Genomic DNA, 13,859 nt, shown 5'->3' with positions numbered 1-13,859 from the left:
GACCTGGGATTAATTCCCATGGATGGGATAGTACGTCATAGGTGATCAGTCGTGCTCACGGGGGGAGCCTGGCCAATCGTGGCTGGGTGTTAGCTGATTATCCCAGCTGATATCTGGCACTATGTGCCAGGAGTGGTAATGGACCGCTCCCAGTGCATTAACTCCCGGAACAAACATGATCGCAGTGTTCCGGTGGCATAGGGAAGGATCGTGCAGGGAGGGGGCTACCTGCGTGCTTTCCTGAGACCCTCAGAACAATGCAATGTGACCACATTGTTCGGAGGGTCTCCTCCGTTCTCCTCCCTGCAGGCCCCGGATCCAAGATGGCCACGGGGGTCCTTCCTGGTCCTGCAGGGAGGTGGCTTGCGAGCGCCTGGCCGGCAAGCCTCTAGCACTGCATGTCAGATCGCTGATCTGACACAGTGCAGTACAAAGTGTCAGATCAGTGATCTGACACTACATAGTGATGTCCCACCCTGTGACAATGTAATAAAGTAAAAAAAAATACACTGTGTAAAAATATTTAAAAAACCATTCGTAAATGAAGAAAAAAAAATACTGTTGTAATAAATACATTTATTTATGTAAATAAAGAAAACAATAAAAGTACACATATTGAGTATTGCCGTGTCCGTAACGACCCGTCCTATTACAGTATCCCACTAGTTAACCACTTCAGTGAACACCATAAAAAAAACAAAGCAAAAAACAATGCCGACAAAAAGTGGAATAACACGCAATCAAAAAGACTGATATAAATAACCATGGTACCGCTGAAAACGTCATCTTGTCCCACAAAAACCAAGTCACTATACAGCATCAACAGCAAAAAATAAAAATAGTTATAGCCCTCAGAATAAAGCAATGCAAAAATAATTATTTTGTATATAAAATAGTTTTTATTGTATAACTAACCTGAAGAATAAAACTGCTTTATCAATTTTAACAAACGCGGAATGGTATAAACGCCCCCCCCAAAAAAAAAGAAATTCATGAATTGCTGGTTTTTGTTTATTCTGCCTAGCAAGAACTGTAATAAAAAGCGATCAAAAAATGTCATGTGCCCGAAAATGGTACGAATAAAAAGGTCAACTTGTCCTTCAAAAAACAAGACCTCATATGACTCTGTGGACCAAAATATGGAAAAATTGTAGCTCTCAAAATGTGGTGACGCAAAAACTATTTTTTGCAATAAATAGCATCTTTTAGTGTGTGACATCTGCTAAACATAAAAACCCGCTATAAATAGTAAATCAAACCCCACTTTATCACTGCCTTAGTTTGTGAAAAAAAATAAAATAAAAAAAAATGTATTTATTTCCATTTTTCCATTAGGTTTAGGGTTAGGGTAGGGCTAAATTTAGGGTTGGGGCTAAAGTTAGGGTTGGGGCTAAATTTAGGGTTAGGGTTTGGGCTAAAGTTAGGGTTGGGGCTGGAGTTGAGGTTAGGGTTTGGATTATGTTTACGGTTGGGTTAGGGGTGTGTCTGGGTTAGGGGTGTGTCAGGGTTAGGGGTGTGGTTAGGGTTATGGTTAGATTTGTGATTAGGGTTAACGGTGTGTTGGGGTTAGGGGTGTGTGGAGGTTGGGATTAGGGTTACGGGTGTGTTCGGGTTAGGGGTGTAGTTAGGGCTATGGTTTGGGATTAGGTTTAGGGGTGTGTTGTGGTTAGGGGTGTATTGGGGTTTCGGGTGTGGTTAGGGTTGAGATTAGGGTTAGGGGTGTGTTTGGGTTAGGGTTGAGTTAGAAATGGGGGGTTTCCACTGTTTAGGCACATCAGGGGCTCTCCAAACGTGACATGGCATCTGATCTCAATTCCAGCCAATTCTGCATTGAAAAAGTCAAACGGTGCTCCTTCCCTTCCGATCTCTGCCATGTGCCCAAACAGTGGTTTACCCCCACATATGGGGTATCGGCATACCCAGGACAAATTGGACAACAATTTTTGTTGTCCAATTTCTCCTACTACCCTTGGTAAAATAAAGAAAAATTGGATCTGAAGTAATTTTTTGGGGAAAATAAAAAATTTGGGGTGAAAAAATCATTTTTGTGAAAAAAATATGATTTTTTTATTTTTACGGCTCTACGCTATAAACTTCTGTGAAGCACTTGGTTATTAAAAGTGCTCACCATATATCTAGTTAAGTTTCTTAGGGGGTCTCCTTTCCAAAATGGTTTCACTGGCGGGGATTTTCCACTGTTTAGGCACATCAGGGGCTCTCCAAACGTGACATGGCGTCCTATCTCAATTCCAGCCAATTTTGCATTGAAAAGTCAAATGGCGCTCCTTCCCTTCCGAGCTCTGCCATGCACCCAAACAGTGGTTTATCCCCACATATGGGGTATCGGCATACCCAGGACAAATTGTACAACAATTTTTGTTGTCCAATTTCTCCTACTACCCTTGGTAAAATAAAGAAAAATTGGATCTGAAGTAATTTTTTTGTGAAAAAAGTTAAATGATCATTTTTTTTTAAACATTCCAAAAATTCCTGTGAAGCAACTGAAGAGTTAATAAACTTTTTAAATGTGGTTTTGAGCACCTTGAGAGGTGCAGTTTTTAGAATGGTGTCACTTTTTGGTATTTTCTATCATATAGACCCATCAAAGTGACTTCAAATGTGATGTGGTCCCTTAAAAAAATGGTGTTGTAAAAATTAGAAATTGCTGGTCAATTTTAACCCTTATAACTCCTTAACAAAAAATATGTTGGTTCCAAAATTGTGCTGATGTAAAGTAGACATGTGGAAAATGTTACTTTTTAAGTATTTTGTGTAACATATCACTGTGATTTAACCCCTTAAGCCCCGAGGGTGGTTTGCACGTTAATGACCGGGCCAATTTTTACAATTCTGACCACTGTCCCTTTATGAGGCTATAACTCTGGAACGCTTCAACGGATCTTGGCGATTCTGACATTGTTTTCTTGTGACATATTGTACTTCATGTTAGTGGTAAAATTTCTTCGATATAACTTGCGTTTATTTGTGAAAAAAATGAATATTTGGCGAAAATTTTGAAAATTTCGCAATTTTCCAACTTTGAATTTTTATGCCCTTAAATCATAGACATATGTCACACAAAATACTTAATAAGTAACATTTCCCACATGTCTACTTTACATCAGCACAATTTTGGAACCAAATTTTTTTTTTGTGACGGAGTTATAAGGGTTAAAAGTTGACCAGCAATTTCTCATTTTTACAACACCATTTTTGTTTAGGGACCACATCTCATTTGAAGTCATTTTGACGGGTCTATATGATAGAAAATACCCAAGTGTGACACCATTCTAAAAACTGCACCCCTCAAGGTACTCAAAACCACTTTCAAGAAGTTTATTAACCCTTCAGGTGTTTCACAGGAATTTTTGGAATGTTTAAATAAAAATGAACATTTAACTTTTTTTCACACAAAATTTATTTCAGCTCCAATTTGTTTTATTTTACCAAGGGTAACAGGAGAAAATAGACCCCAAAAGTTGTTGTACAATTTGTCCTGAGTACGCTGATACCCCATATGTGGGGGTAAACCACAGTTTGGGCGCATGGCAGAGCTTGGAAGCAAAGGAGCGCCATTTGACTTTTCAATGCAAAATTGACTGGAATTGAGATGGGACGCCATGTTGCATTTGGAGAGCCCCTGATGTGCCTAAACATTGAAACCCCTAACAAGTGACACCATTTTGGAAAGTAGACCCCCTAAGGAACTTATCTAGATGTGTGGTGAGCACTTTGACCCAACAAGTGCTTTACAGAAGTTTATAATGCAGAGCCGTAAAAATAAAAAATCATATTTTTTCACAAAAATTATCTTTTCACCCCCAATTTTTTATTTTCCCAAGGGTGAGAGAAGAAATTGGACCCCAAAAATTGTTGTGCAATTTGTCCTGAGTACGCTGATACCCCATATGTGGGTGTAAACCATTGTTTGGGCGCAGGGCAGAGCTCGGAAGGGAAGGAGCGCCATTTGACTTTTCAATGCAAAATTGACTGGAATTGAGATGGGACGCCATGTTGCATTTAGAGAGCCCTTGATGTGCCTAAACATTGAAACCTGTCATGATCTCCATGGCCAGAGAACATTGCATAAGCCTACATATGAACAAGCTCTTGGAAGATGGGAACTGTACTGACCATGAACTAAACCTACCGCACAACTAGAAGTAGCCAGGTAGCATGTCCTACTTTTTATCCCTATATGCCCAGCGCCGGCCGGAGAACTAAATAATGCTAGCAGAGGGAAATATAAGACCTGGCTCACCTCTAGAGAAATACCCAAAAAGGAGACAGAGGCCCCCCACATATATTGGCGGTGATTTTAGAAGAAATAACAAACGCAGCAGGAAAATAGTTTTAGCAAATTTGAGGTCCGCTTTCTAGATAGCAGAAGACAGAAAGAACACTTTCATGGTCAGCAGAAAACCCTAACAAAACACCATCCAGAAATTACTTTAGAACTCTGGCATTAACTCATAATACCAGAGTGGCAATTCCTGATCAACAAGAGCTTTCCAGACACAGTAACGAAACTGCAGCTGTGAACTGGAACCAAAAAACAAAAACAAACATGGACAAAAGTCCAACTTATCTAGTTGATGTCTGGGAGCAGGAACAAGCACAGAGAGGCTTCTGATAACATTGTTGACCGGCAAGCAACTAACAGAGAAGCCAGGTTATATAGCGACACCCAGATCTGATGAGAACAGGTGAACAGGGAAGATGATGACACAAGTTCAATTCCACCAGTAGCCACCGGGGGAGCCCAGAATCCAAATTCACAACAGTACCCCCCCCTCAAGGAGGGGGCACCGAACCCTCACCAGAACCACCAGGGCGATCAGGATGGGCCCTATGAAAGGCACGCACCAGATCGGAGGCATGAACATCAGATGCAGTGACCCAAGAATTATCCTCCTGGCCGTATCCCTTCCACTTGACCAGATACTGGAGTCTCCGTCTGGAAACACGGGAGTCCAGGATTTTCTCCACAACGTACTCCAACTCACCCTCAACCAACACCGGAGCAGGAGGCTCAACGGAAGGCACAACCGGTGCCTCATACCTGCGCAATAACGACCGATGAAAAACGTTATGAATAGAAAAGGATGCAGGGAGGTATAAACGGAAGGAAACAGGGTTAAGAATCTCCAATATTTTATACGGACCGATGAACCGAGGCTTAAACTTAGGAGAAGAGACCCTCATAGGGACAAAACGAGAAGACAACCACACCAAATCTCCAACACAAAGCCGAGGACCAACACGACGGTGACGGTTGGCAAAAAGCTGAGTCTTCTCCTGGGACAACTTCAAATTGTCCATCACCTGCCCCCAGATATGATGCAATCTCTCCACCACAGCATCCACTCCAGGACAATCCGAGGATTCCACCTGACCGGAGGAAAATCGAGGATGGAACCCCGAATTACAGAAAAACGGGGACACCAAAGTGGCAGAGCTGGCCCGATTATTGAGGGCGAACTCCGCCAATGGCAAAAAAGCAACCCAATCATCCTGGTCAGCAGACACAAAACACCTCAGATATGTCTCCAGGGTCTGATTAGTCCGCTCAGTCTGACCATTAGTCTGAGGGTGAAAAGCAGACGAAAAAGACAAATCTATGCCCATCCTAGCACAGAATGCCCGCCAAAATCTAGACACAAATTGGGTTCCTCTGTCAGAAACGATATTCTCAGGAATACCATGCAAACGAACAACATTTTGAAAAAACAGGGGAACCAACTCGGAAGAAGAAGGCAATTTGGGCAGGGGAACCAAATGGACCATCTTAGAAAAACGGTCACACACCACCCAGATGACAGACATCTTCTGGGAAACAGGCAGATCTGAAATAAAATCCATCGAGATGTGCGTCCAAGGCCTCTTAGGAATAGGCAAGGGCAACAATAATCCACTAGCCCGAGAACAACAAGACTTGGCCCGAGCACAAACGTCACAAGACTGCACAAAGCCTCGCACATCTCGTGACAGGGAAGGCCACCAGAAGGATCTTGCCACCAAATCCCTGGTACCAAAAATTCCAGGATGACCTGCCAATGCAGAAGAATGCACCTCAGAGATGACTCTGCTGGTCCAATCATCAGGAACAAACAGTCTATCAGGCGGACAACGATCCGGTCTATCCGCCTGAAACTCCTGCAAGGCCCGCCGCAGGTCTGGAGAAACGGCTGACAAAATAACTCCATCCTTAAGGATACCTGTGGGCTCAGAGTTGCCGGGTGAGTCAGGCTCAAAACTCCTAGAAAGGGCATCCGCCTTAACATTCTTAGAACCCGGTAGGTATGACACCACAAAATTAAACCGAGAAAAAAATAATGACCAGCGCGCCTGTCTAGGATTCAGGCGCCTGGCGGTCTCAAGATAAATCAAATTTTTGTGGTCAGTCAATACCACCACCTGATGTCTGGCCCCCTCAAGCCAATGGCGCCACTCCTCAAACGCCCACTTCATGGCCAAAAGCTCCCGATTCCCAACATCATAATTCCGCTCAGCGGGCGAAAATTTACGGGAAAAGAAGGCACAAGGCCTCCTCACGGAGCAGTCAGAACTTTTCTGCGACAACACTGCCCCAGCTCCGATCTCAGAAGCGTCGACCTCCACCTGAAAAGGAAGAGCCACATCAGGCTGACGCAACACAGGGGCAGAAGAAAAACGGCGCTTAAGCTCCTGAAAGGCCTCCACAGCATCAGGGGACCAATTAGCAACATCAGCACCCTGTCTAGTCAAATCGGTCAATGGCTTAACGACATCCGAAAAACCAGCAATAAATCGACGATAAAAGTTGGCAAAGCCCAAAAATTTCTGAAGACTTTTAAGAGAAGAGGGCTGCGTCCAATCACAAATAGCTTGAACCTTGACAGGATCCATCTCAATGGAAGAGGGAGAAAAAATATATCCCAAAAAGGAAATTCTCTGAACCCCAAAAACGCACTTAGAACCCTTCACACACAAAGAATTAGACCGCAAAACCTGAAAAACCCTCCTGACTTGCTGGACATGAGAGTCCCAGTCATCCGAAAAAATCAGAATGTCATCCAGATACACTATCATAAATCTATCCAAATACTCGCGGAAAATATCATACATAAAGGACTGGAAGACTGAAGGGGCATTAGAAAGACCAAAAGGCATCACCAAATACTCAAAGTGGCCCTCGGGCGTATTAAATGCGGTTTTCCACTCATCCCCCTGCCTGATCCGCACCAAATTATACGCCCCACGGAGATCAATCTTAGAGAACCACTTGGCCCCCTTTATGCGAGCAAACAAATCAGTCAGCAACGGCAATGGGTATTGATATTTAACCGTGATTTTATTCAAAAGCCGATAATCAATACATGGTCTCAAAGATCCGTCCTTTTTTGACACAAAGAAAAAACCGGCTCCTAAGGGAGATGACGATGGACGAATATGTCCCTTTTCCAAGGACTCCTTTATATATTCACGCATAGCAGCATGTTCAGGCACAGACAGGTTAAATAAACGACCCTTTGGGTATTTACTACCCGGGATTAAATCTATAGCACAATCGCACTCGCGGTGCGGAGGTAGTGAACCCAGCTTGGGTTCTTCAAAGACGTCACGATAATCAGACAGGAACTCAGGGATTTCAGAGGGAATAGATGATGAAATGGAAACCAAAGGTACGTCCCCATGAGTCCCCTTACATCCCCAGCTCAACACAGACATAGCTCTCCAGTCAAGGACTGGGTTGTGAGACTGCAGCCATGGCAATCCTAGCACCAAATCATCATGTAGATTATACAGTACCAGAAAACGAATAATCTCCTGGTGATCCGGATTAATACGCATAGTTACTTGTGTCCAGTATTGTGGTTTATTATTAGCCAATGGGGTGGAGTCAATCCCCTTCAGAGGAATAAGAGTCTCCAAAGGCTCTAAATCATACCCACAACGATTGGCAAAGGACCAATCCATAAGACTCAAAGCGGCGCCAGAGTCGATATAGGCGTCCGTGGTAATAGATGACAAAGAGCAAATCAGGGTCACAGACAAAATAAATTTAGACTGTAAAGTGCCAATGGAAACAGATTTATCAAGCTTTTTAGTACGCTTAGAGCATGCTGATATAACATGAGTAGAATCCCCACAATAGAAACACAACCCATTTTTCCGTCTAAAATTCTGCCGCTCGCTTCTGGACAGAATTCTATCACACTGCATACTGTCTGGCGTCTTCTCAGTGGACACCGCCAGATGGTGCACTGGTTTGCGCTCCCGCAAACGTCTATCGATCTGAATAGCCATTGTCATGGACTCATTCAGACCCGCAGGCACAGGAAACCCCACCATAACATCCTTAATGGCATCAGAGAGACCCTCTCTGAAAGTAGCCGCCAGGGCACACTCATTCCACTGAGTAAGCACAGACCATTTACGGAATCTTTGGCAGTAAATTTCAGCTTCATCTTGCCCCTGAGATAGGGACATCAAAGTTTTTTCTGCCTGAAGTTCCAAATGAGGCTCCTCATAAAGCAACCCCAAGGCCAGAAAAAACGCATCCACATTGCGCAACGCAGGATCCCCTGGTGCCAATGAAAAAGCCCAGTCTTGAGGGTCGCCGCGGAGCAAGGAAATCACAATCCCAACCTGCTGTGCAGGGTCTCCGGCAGAACGAGATTTCAGGGACAAAAATAACTTGCAATTATTTCTAAAATTCTGAAAACCAGATCTATTCCCCGAGAAAAATTCCGGCAAAGGAATTCTCGGCTCAGATACCGGAGCATGAACAATAAAATCTTGCAAATTTTGTACTTTCGTGGTGAGATTATTCAAACCTGCAGTTACACTCTGAAGATCCATTATAAACAGGTGAACACAGAGCCATTCAAAGATTAGAAGGAGAGAGAAAAAAAAGAAAGACTGCAGCATAGACAGACTGGCAAGTGATCCAATTAAGAGCACAAAAAAAAAAAAAAAAAAAAAAAACTCTCAGCAGACTTCTTATTTCTCTCCTTTCTCAGCCAAGGATTTTAACCCTTTAGTGGTCCGGTCAAACTGTCATGATCTCCATGGCCAGAGAACATTGCATAAGCCTACATATGAACAAGCTCTTGGAAGATGGGAACTGTACTGACCATGAACTAAACCTACCGCACAACTAGAAGTAGCCAGGTAGCATGTCCTACTTTTTATCCCTATATGCCCAGCGCCGGCCGGAGAACTAAATAATGCTAGCAGAGGGAAATATAAGACCTGGCTCACCTCTAGAGAAATACCCAAAAAGGAGACAGAGGCCCCCCACATATATTGGCGGTGATTTTAGAAGAAATAACAAACGCAGCAGGAAAATAGTTTTAGCAAATTTGAGGTCCGCTTTCTAGATAGCAGAAGACAGAAAGAACACTTTCATGGTCAGCAGAAAACCCTAACAAAACACCATCCAGAAATTACTTTAGAACTCTGGCATTAACTCATAATACCAGAGTGGCAATTCCTGATCAACAAGAGCTTTCCAGACACAGTAACGAAACTGCAGCTGTGAACTGGAACCAAAAAACAAAAACAAACATGGACAAAAGTCCAACTTATCTAGTTGATGTCTGGGAGCAGGAACAAGCACAGAGAGGCTTCTGATAACATTGTTGACCGGCAAGCAACTAACAGAGAAGCCAGGTTATATAGCGACACCCAGATCTGATGAGAACAGGTGAACAGGGAAGATGATGACACAAGTTCAATTCCACCAGTAGCCACCGGGGGAGCCCAGAATCCAAATTCACAACAGAAACCCCTAACAAGTGACACCATTTTGGAAAGTAGACCCCCTAAGGAACTTATCTAGATGTGTGGTGAGCACTTTGACCCAACAAGTGCTTTACAGAAGTTTATAATGCAGAGCCGTAAAAATAAAAAATCATATTTTTTCACAAAAATGATTTTTTCACCCCCAATTTTTTATTTTCCCAAGGGTAAGAGAAGAAATTGGACCCCAAAAATTGTTGTGCAGTTTGTCCTGAGTACACTGATACCCCATATGTGGGTGTAAACCATTGTTTGGGCGCAGGGCAGAGCTCAGAAGGGAAGGAGCGCCATTTGACTTTTCAATGCAAAATTGACTGGAATTGAGATGGGACGCCATGTTGCGTTTGGAGAGCCCCTAATGTGCCTAAACATTGAAACCCCCCACGAGTGACACCATTTTGGAAAGTAGACCCCTTAAGGAACTTATCTAGATGTGTGTTGAGCACTTTGACCCAACAAGTGCTTCACAGAAGTTTATAATGCAGAGCCGTAAAAATAAAAAATCATATTTTTTCACAAAAATGATCTTTTCACCCCCAATTTTTTATTTTCCCAAGGGTAAGAGAAGAAATTGGACCCCAAAAATTGTTGTGCAGTTTGTCCTGAGTACACTGATACCCCATATGTGGGTGTAAACCATTGTTTAGGCGCAGGGCAGAGCTCAGAAGGGAAGGAGCGCCATTTGACTTTTCAATGCAAAATTGACTGGAATTGAGATGGGACGCCATGTTGCGTTTGGAGAGCCCCTAATGTGCCTAAACATTGAAACCCCCCACGAGTGACACCATTTTGGAAAGTAGACCCCTTAAGGAACTTATCTAGATGTGTGTTGAGCACTTTGACCCAACAAGTGCTTCACAGAAGTTTATAATGCAGAGCCGTAAAAATAAAAAATCATATTTTTTCACAAAAATGATCTTTTCACCCCCATTTTTTTATTTCCCCAAGGGTAAGAGAAGAAATTAGACCACAAAAGTTGTTGTGCAATTTGTCCTGAGTACGACGATACCCCATATGTGGGGGTAAACCACTGTTTGGGTGCATAGCAGAGCTCGGAAGGGAAGGAGCGCTATTTGACTTTTCAATGCAAAATTGACTGGAATTAAGATGGGATGCCATGTTGCATTTGGAGAGCCCCTGATGTGCCTAAACATTAAAAAACCCCACAAGTGACACCATTTTGGAAAGTAGACCCCCTAAGGAACTTATCTAGATGTGTTTTGAGAGCTTTGAACCCCCAAGTGTTTCACTACAGTTTATAACGCAGAGCCGTGAAAATAAAAATTATTTTTTTTTTTCACAAAAATGATTTTTTAGCCCCCAGTTTTGTATTTTCACAAGGGTATCAGGATAAATTGGACCCCAAAAGTTGTTGTCCAATTTGTCTGGAGTACGCTGATACCCCATTTGTGGGGAGGGACTACTGTTTGGGCGCATGACAGAGCTCGGAAGGGAAGGAGCGCCATTTGGAATGCAGACTTAAATGGATTGGTCTGCAGGCGTCACGTTGCATTTGCAGAGCCCCTGATGTACCCAAACAGTACAAACCCCCCACAAGTGACCCCATATTGGAAACTAGACCCCCCAAGGAACTTATCTAGATGTGTTGTGAGAACTTTGAACCCCCAAGTGTTTCACTACAGTTTATAACGCAGAGCCGTGAAAATAATTTTTTTTTTTTTTCACAAAAATGAAATTTAGCCCCCAGTTTTGTATTTTCACAAGGGTATCAGGATAAATTGGACCCTAAAAGTTGTTGTCCAATTTGTCCTGAGTACGCTGATACCCCCTATGTGGGGGGGAACCACTGTTTGGGCGCATGACAGAGCTCGGAAGGGAAGGAGCGCCATTTGGAATGCAGACTTAAATGGATTGGTCTGCAGGCATCACGTTGCATTTGCAGAGCCCCTGATGTACCCAAACAGTACAAACCCCCCACAAGTGACCCCATATTGGAAACTAGACCCCCCAAGGAACTTATCTAGATGTGTTGTGAGAACTTTGAACCCCCAAGTGTTTCACTACAGTTTATAACGCAGAGCCGTGAAAATAAAAATTATTTTTCTTTTTCACAAAAATGATTTTTTAGCCCCCAGTTTTGTATTTTCACAAGGGTATCAGGATAAATTGGACCCTAAAAGTTGTTGTCCAATTTGTCCTGAGTACGCTGATACCCCCTATGTGGGGGGGAACCACTGTTTGGGCGCATGACAGAGCTCGGAAGGGAAGGAGCGCCATTTGGAATGCAGACTTAAATGGATTGGTCTGCAGGCGTCACGTTGCATTTGCAGAGCCCCTGATGTACCCAAATAGTACAAACCCCCCACAAGTGACCCCATATTGGAAACTAGACCTCCCAAGGAACTTATCTAGATGTGTTGTGAGAACTTTGAACCCCCAAGTGTTTCACTACAGTTTACAACGCAGAGCCGTGAAAATAAAACATATTTTTTTTCCCACAAAAATGATTTTTAGCCCCCCAAATTTTTATTTTCCCAAGGATAACAAGAGAACTTGGACCCCAGAAGTTGTTGTTCAATTTGTCCCTAGTACGCTGATACCCCATATGTTGGGGTAAACCCCTTTTTGGACGCACGGGAGAGCTCGGAAGGGAAGGAGCACTGTTTTACTTTTTCAACGCAGAATTGGCTGGAATTGAGATTGGACGCCATGTCGCGTTTGGAGAGCCCCTGATGTGCCTGAACAGTGGAAACTCCCCAATTCTACCTGAAACCCTACCCCTAACCTCACCCCTAACCGTTTACTGAACATTTTCTGACAGTCATAAGTGCCACGTATATAAGTGCCACGTATATAAGTGCCACGTATATAAGTGCCACGTATATAAGTGCCACGTATTTAAGAGCCACGTATTTCAGTGCCACGTATTTCAGTGCCACGTATTTCAGTGCCACGATATTTCAGTGCCACGTATTTCAGTGCCACGTATTTCAGGCACTGAAAAATACGTGGCACGTAAATACTTCAGTGCCACGATATTTCAGTGCCACGATATTTCAGTGCCACGTATTTCAGTGCCACGTATTTCAGTGCCACGTATTTCAGGCACTGGTAAATACGTGGCACGTAAATACGTGGCACTTAAATACGTGGCACTTAAATACGTGGCACTTAAATACGTGGCACTTAAATACGTGGCACTTAAATACGTGGCACTTAAATACGTGGCACTTAAATACGTGGCCACTGAAATATCGTGGCACTTATATACGTATATAAACGTATATTTCAGTGCCACGTATTTCAGTGCCACGTATTTCAGGTTGGGGTAGGGTTAGGGGTAGGGTTAGGGTTTTTTGTTTTTTTCTTGTTTTCTTGTGTTTTTCTATAAAAACGCATGCGTTTTACCGCGTTTACATGCATTTTTTCACACATGCGGTTTTTTTAAAAAACGCATGCAGATAAAAACGCAAGTGTGAAACCAGACTAAAAGACGCTTTTTATAGCAAAAAAGTTTTTGCGTCTCCACATTTTGAGACCTATAATTTTTCCACATTTTGGTCCACAGAGTCATGTGAGGTCTTGTTTTTTGCGGGACGAGTTGACGTTTTTATTGGTAACATTTTCGGACACGTGACCATTTTTTATCACTTTTTATTCCGATTTTTGTGAGGCAGAATAACCAAAAACCAGCTATTCATGAATTTCTTTTGGGGGAGGCGTTTATACCGTTCCGCGTTTGGTAAAATTGATAAAGCAGTTTTATTCGTCGGGTCAGTACGATTACAGCGATACCTCATTTATATCATTTTTTTATGTTTTGACGCTTTTATACGATAAAAACTATTTTATAGAAAAAATAATTATTTTGACATCGCTTTATTCTGAGGACTATAACTTTTTTATTTTTTTGCTGATGATGCTGTATGGCGGCTCGTTTTTTGCGGGACAAGATGACGTTTTCAGCGGTAACATGGTTATTTATATCCGTCTTTTTGATCGCGTGTTATTCCACTTTTTGTCCGGCGGTATGGTAATAAAGCGTTGTTTTTTGCCTCGTTTTTTTTTTTTTTTCTCTTACGGTGTTTACTGAAGGGGTTAACTAGTGGGCC

This window comes from Ranitomeya variabilis, chromosome 6, assembly GCF_051348905.1.
Source record: "Ranitomeya variabilis isolate aRanVar5 chromosome 6, aRanVar5.hap1, whole genome shotgun sequence".
Classification (NCBI taxonomy): domain Eukaryota; kingdom Metazoa; phylum Chordata; class Amphibia; order Anura; family Dendrobatidae; genus Ranitomeya; species Ranitomeya variabilis.
The sequence above is the reverse complement of the archived record's forward strand: the minus strand, read 5'-3'. Positions refer to the sequence as shown.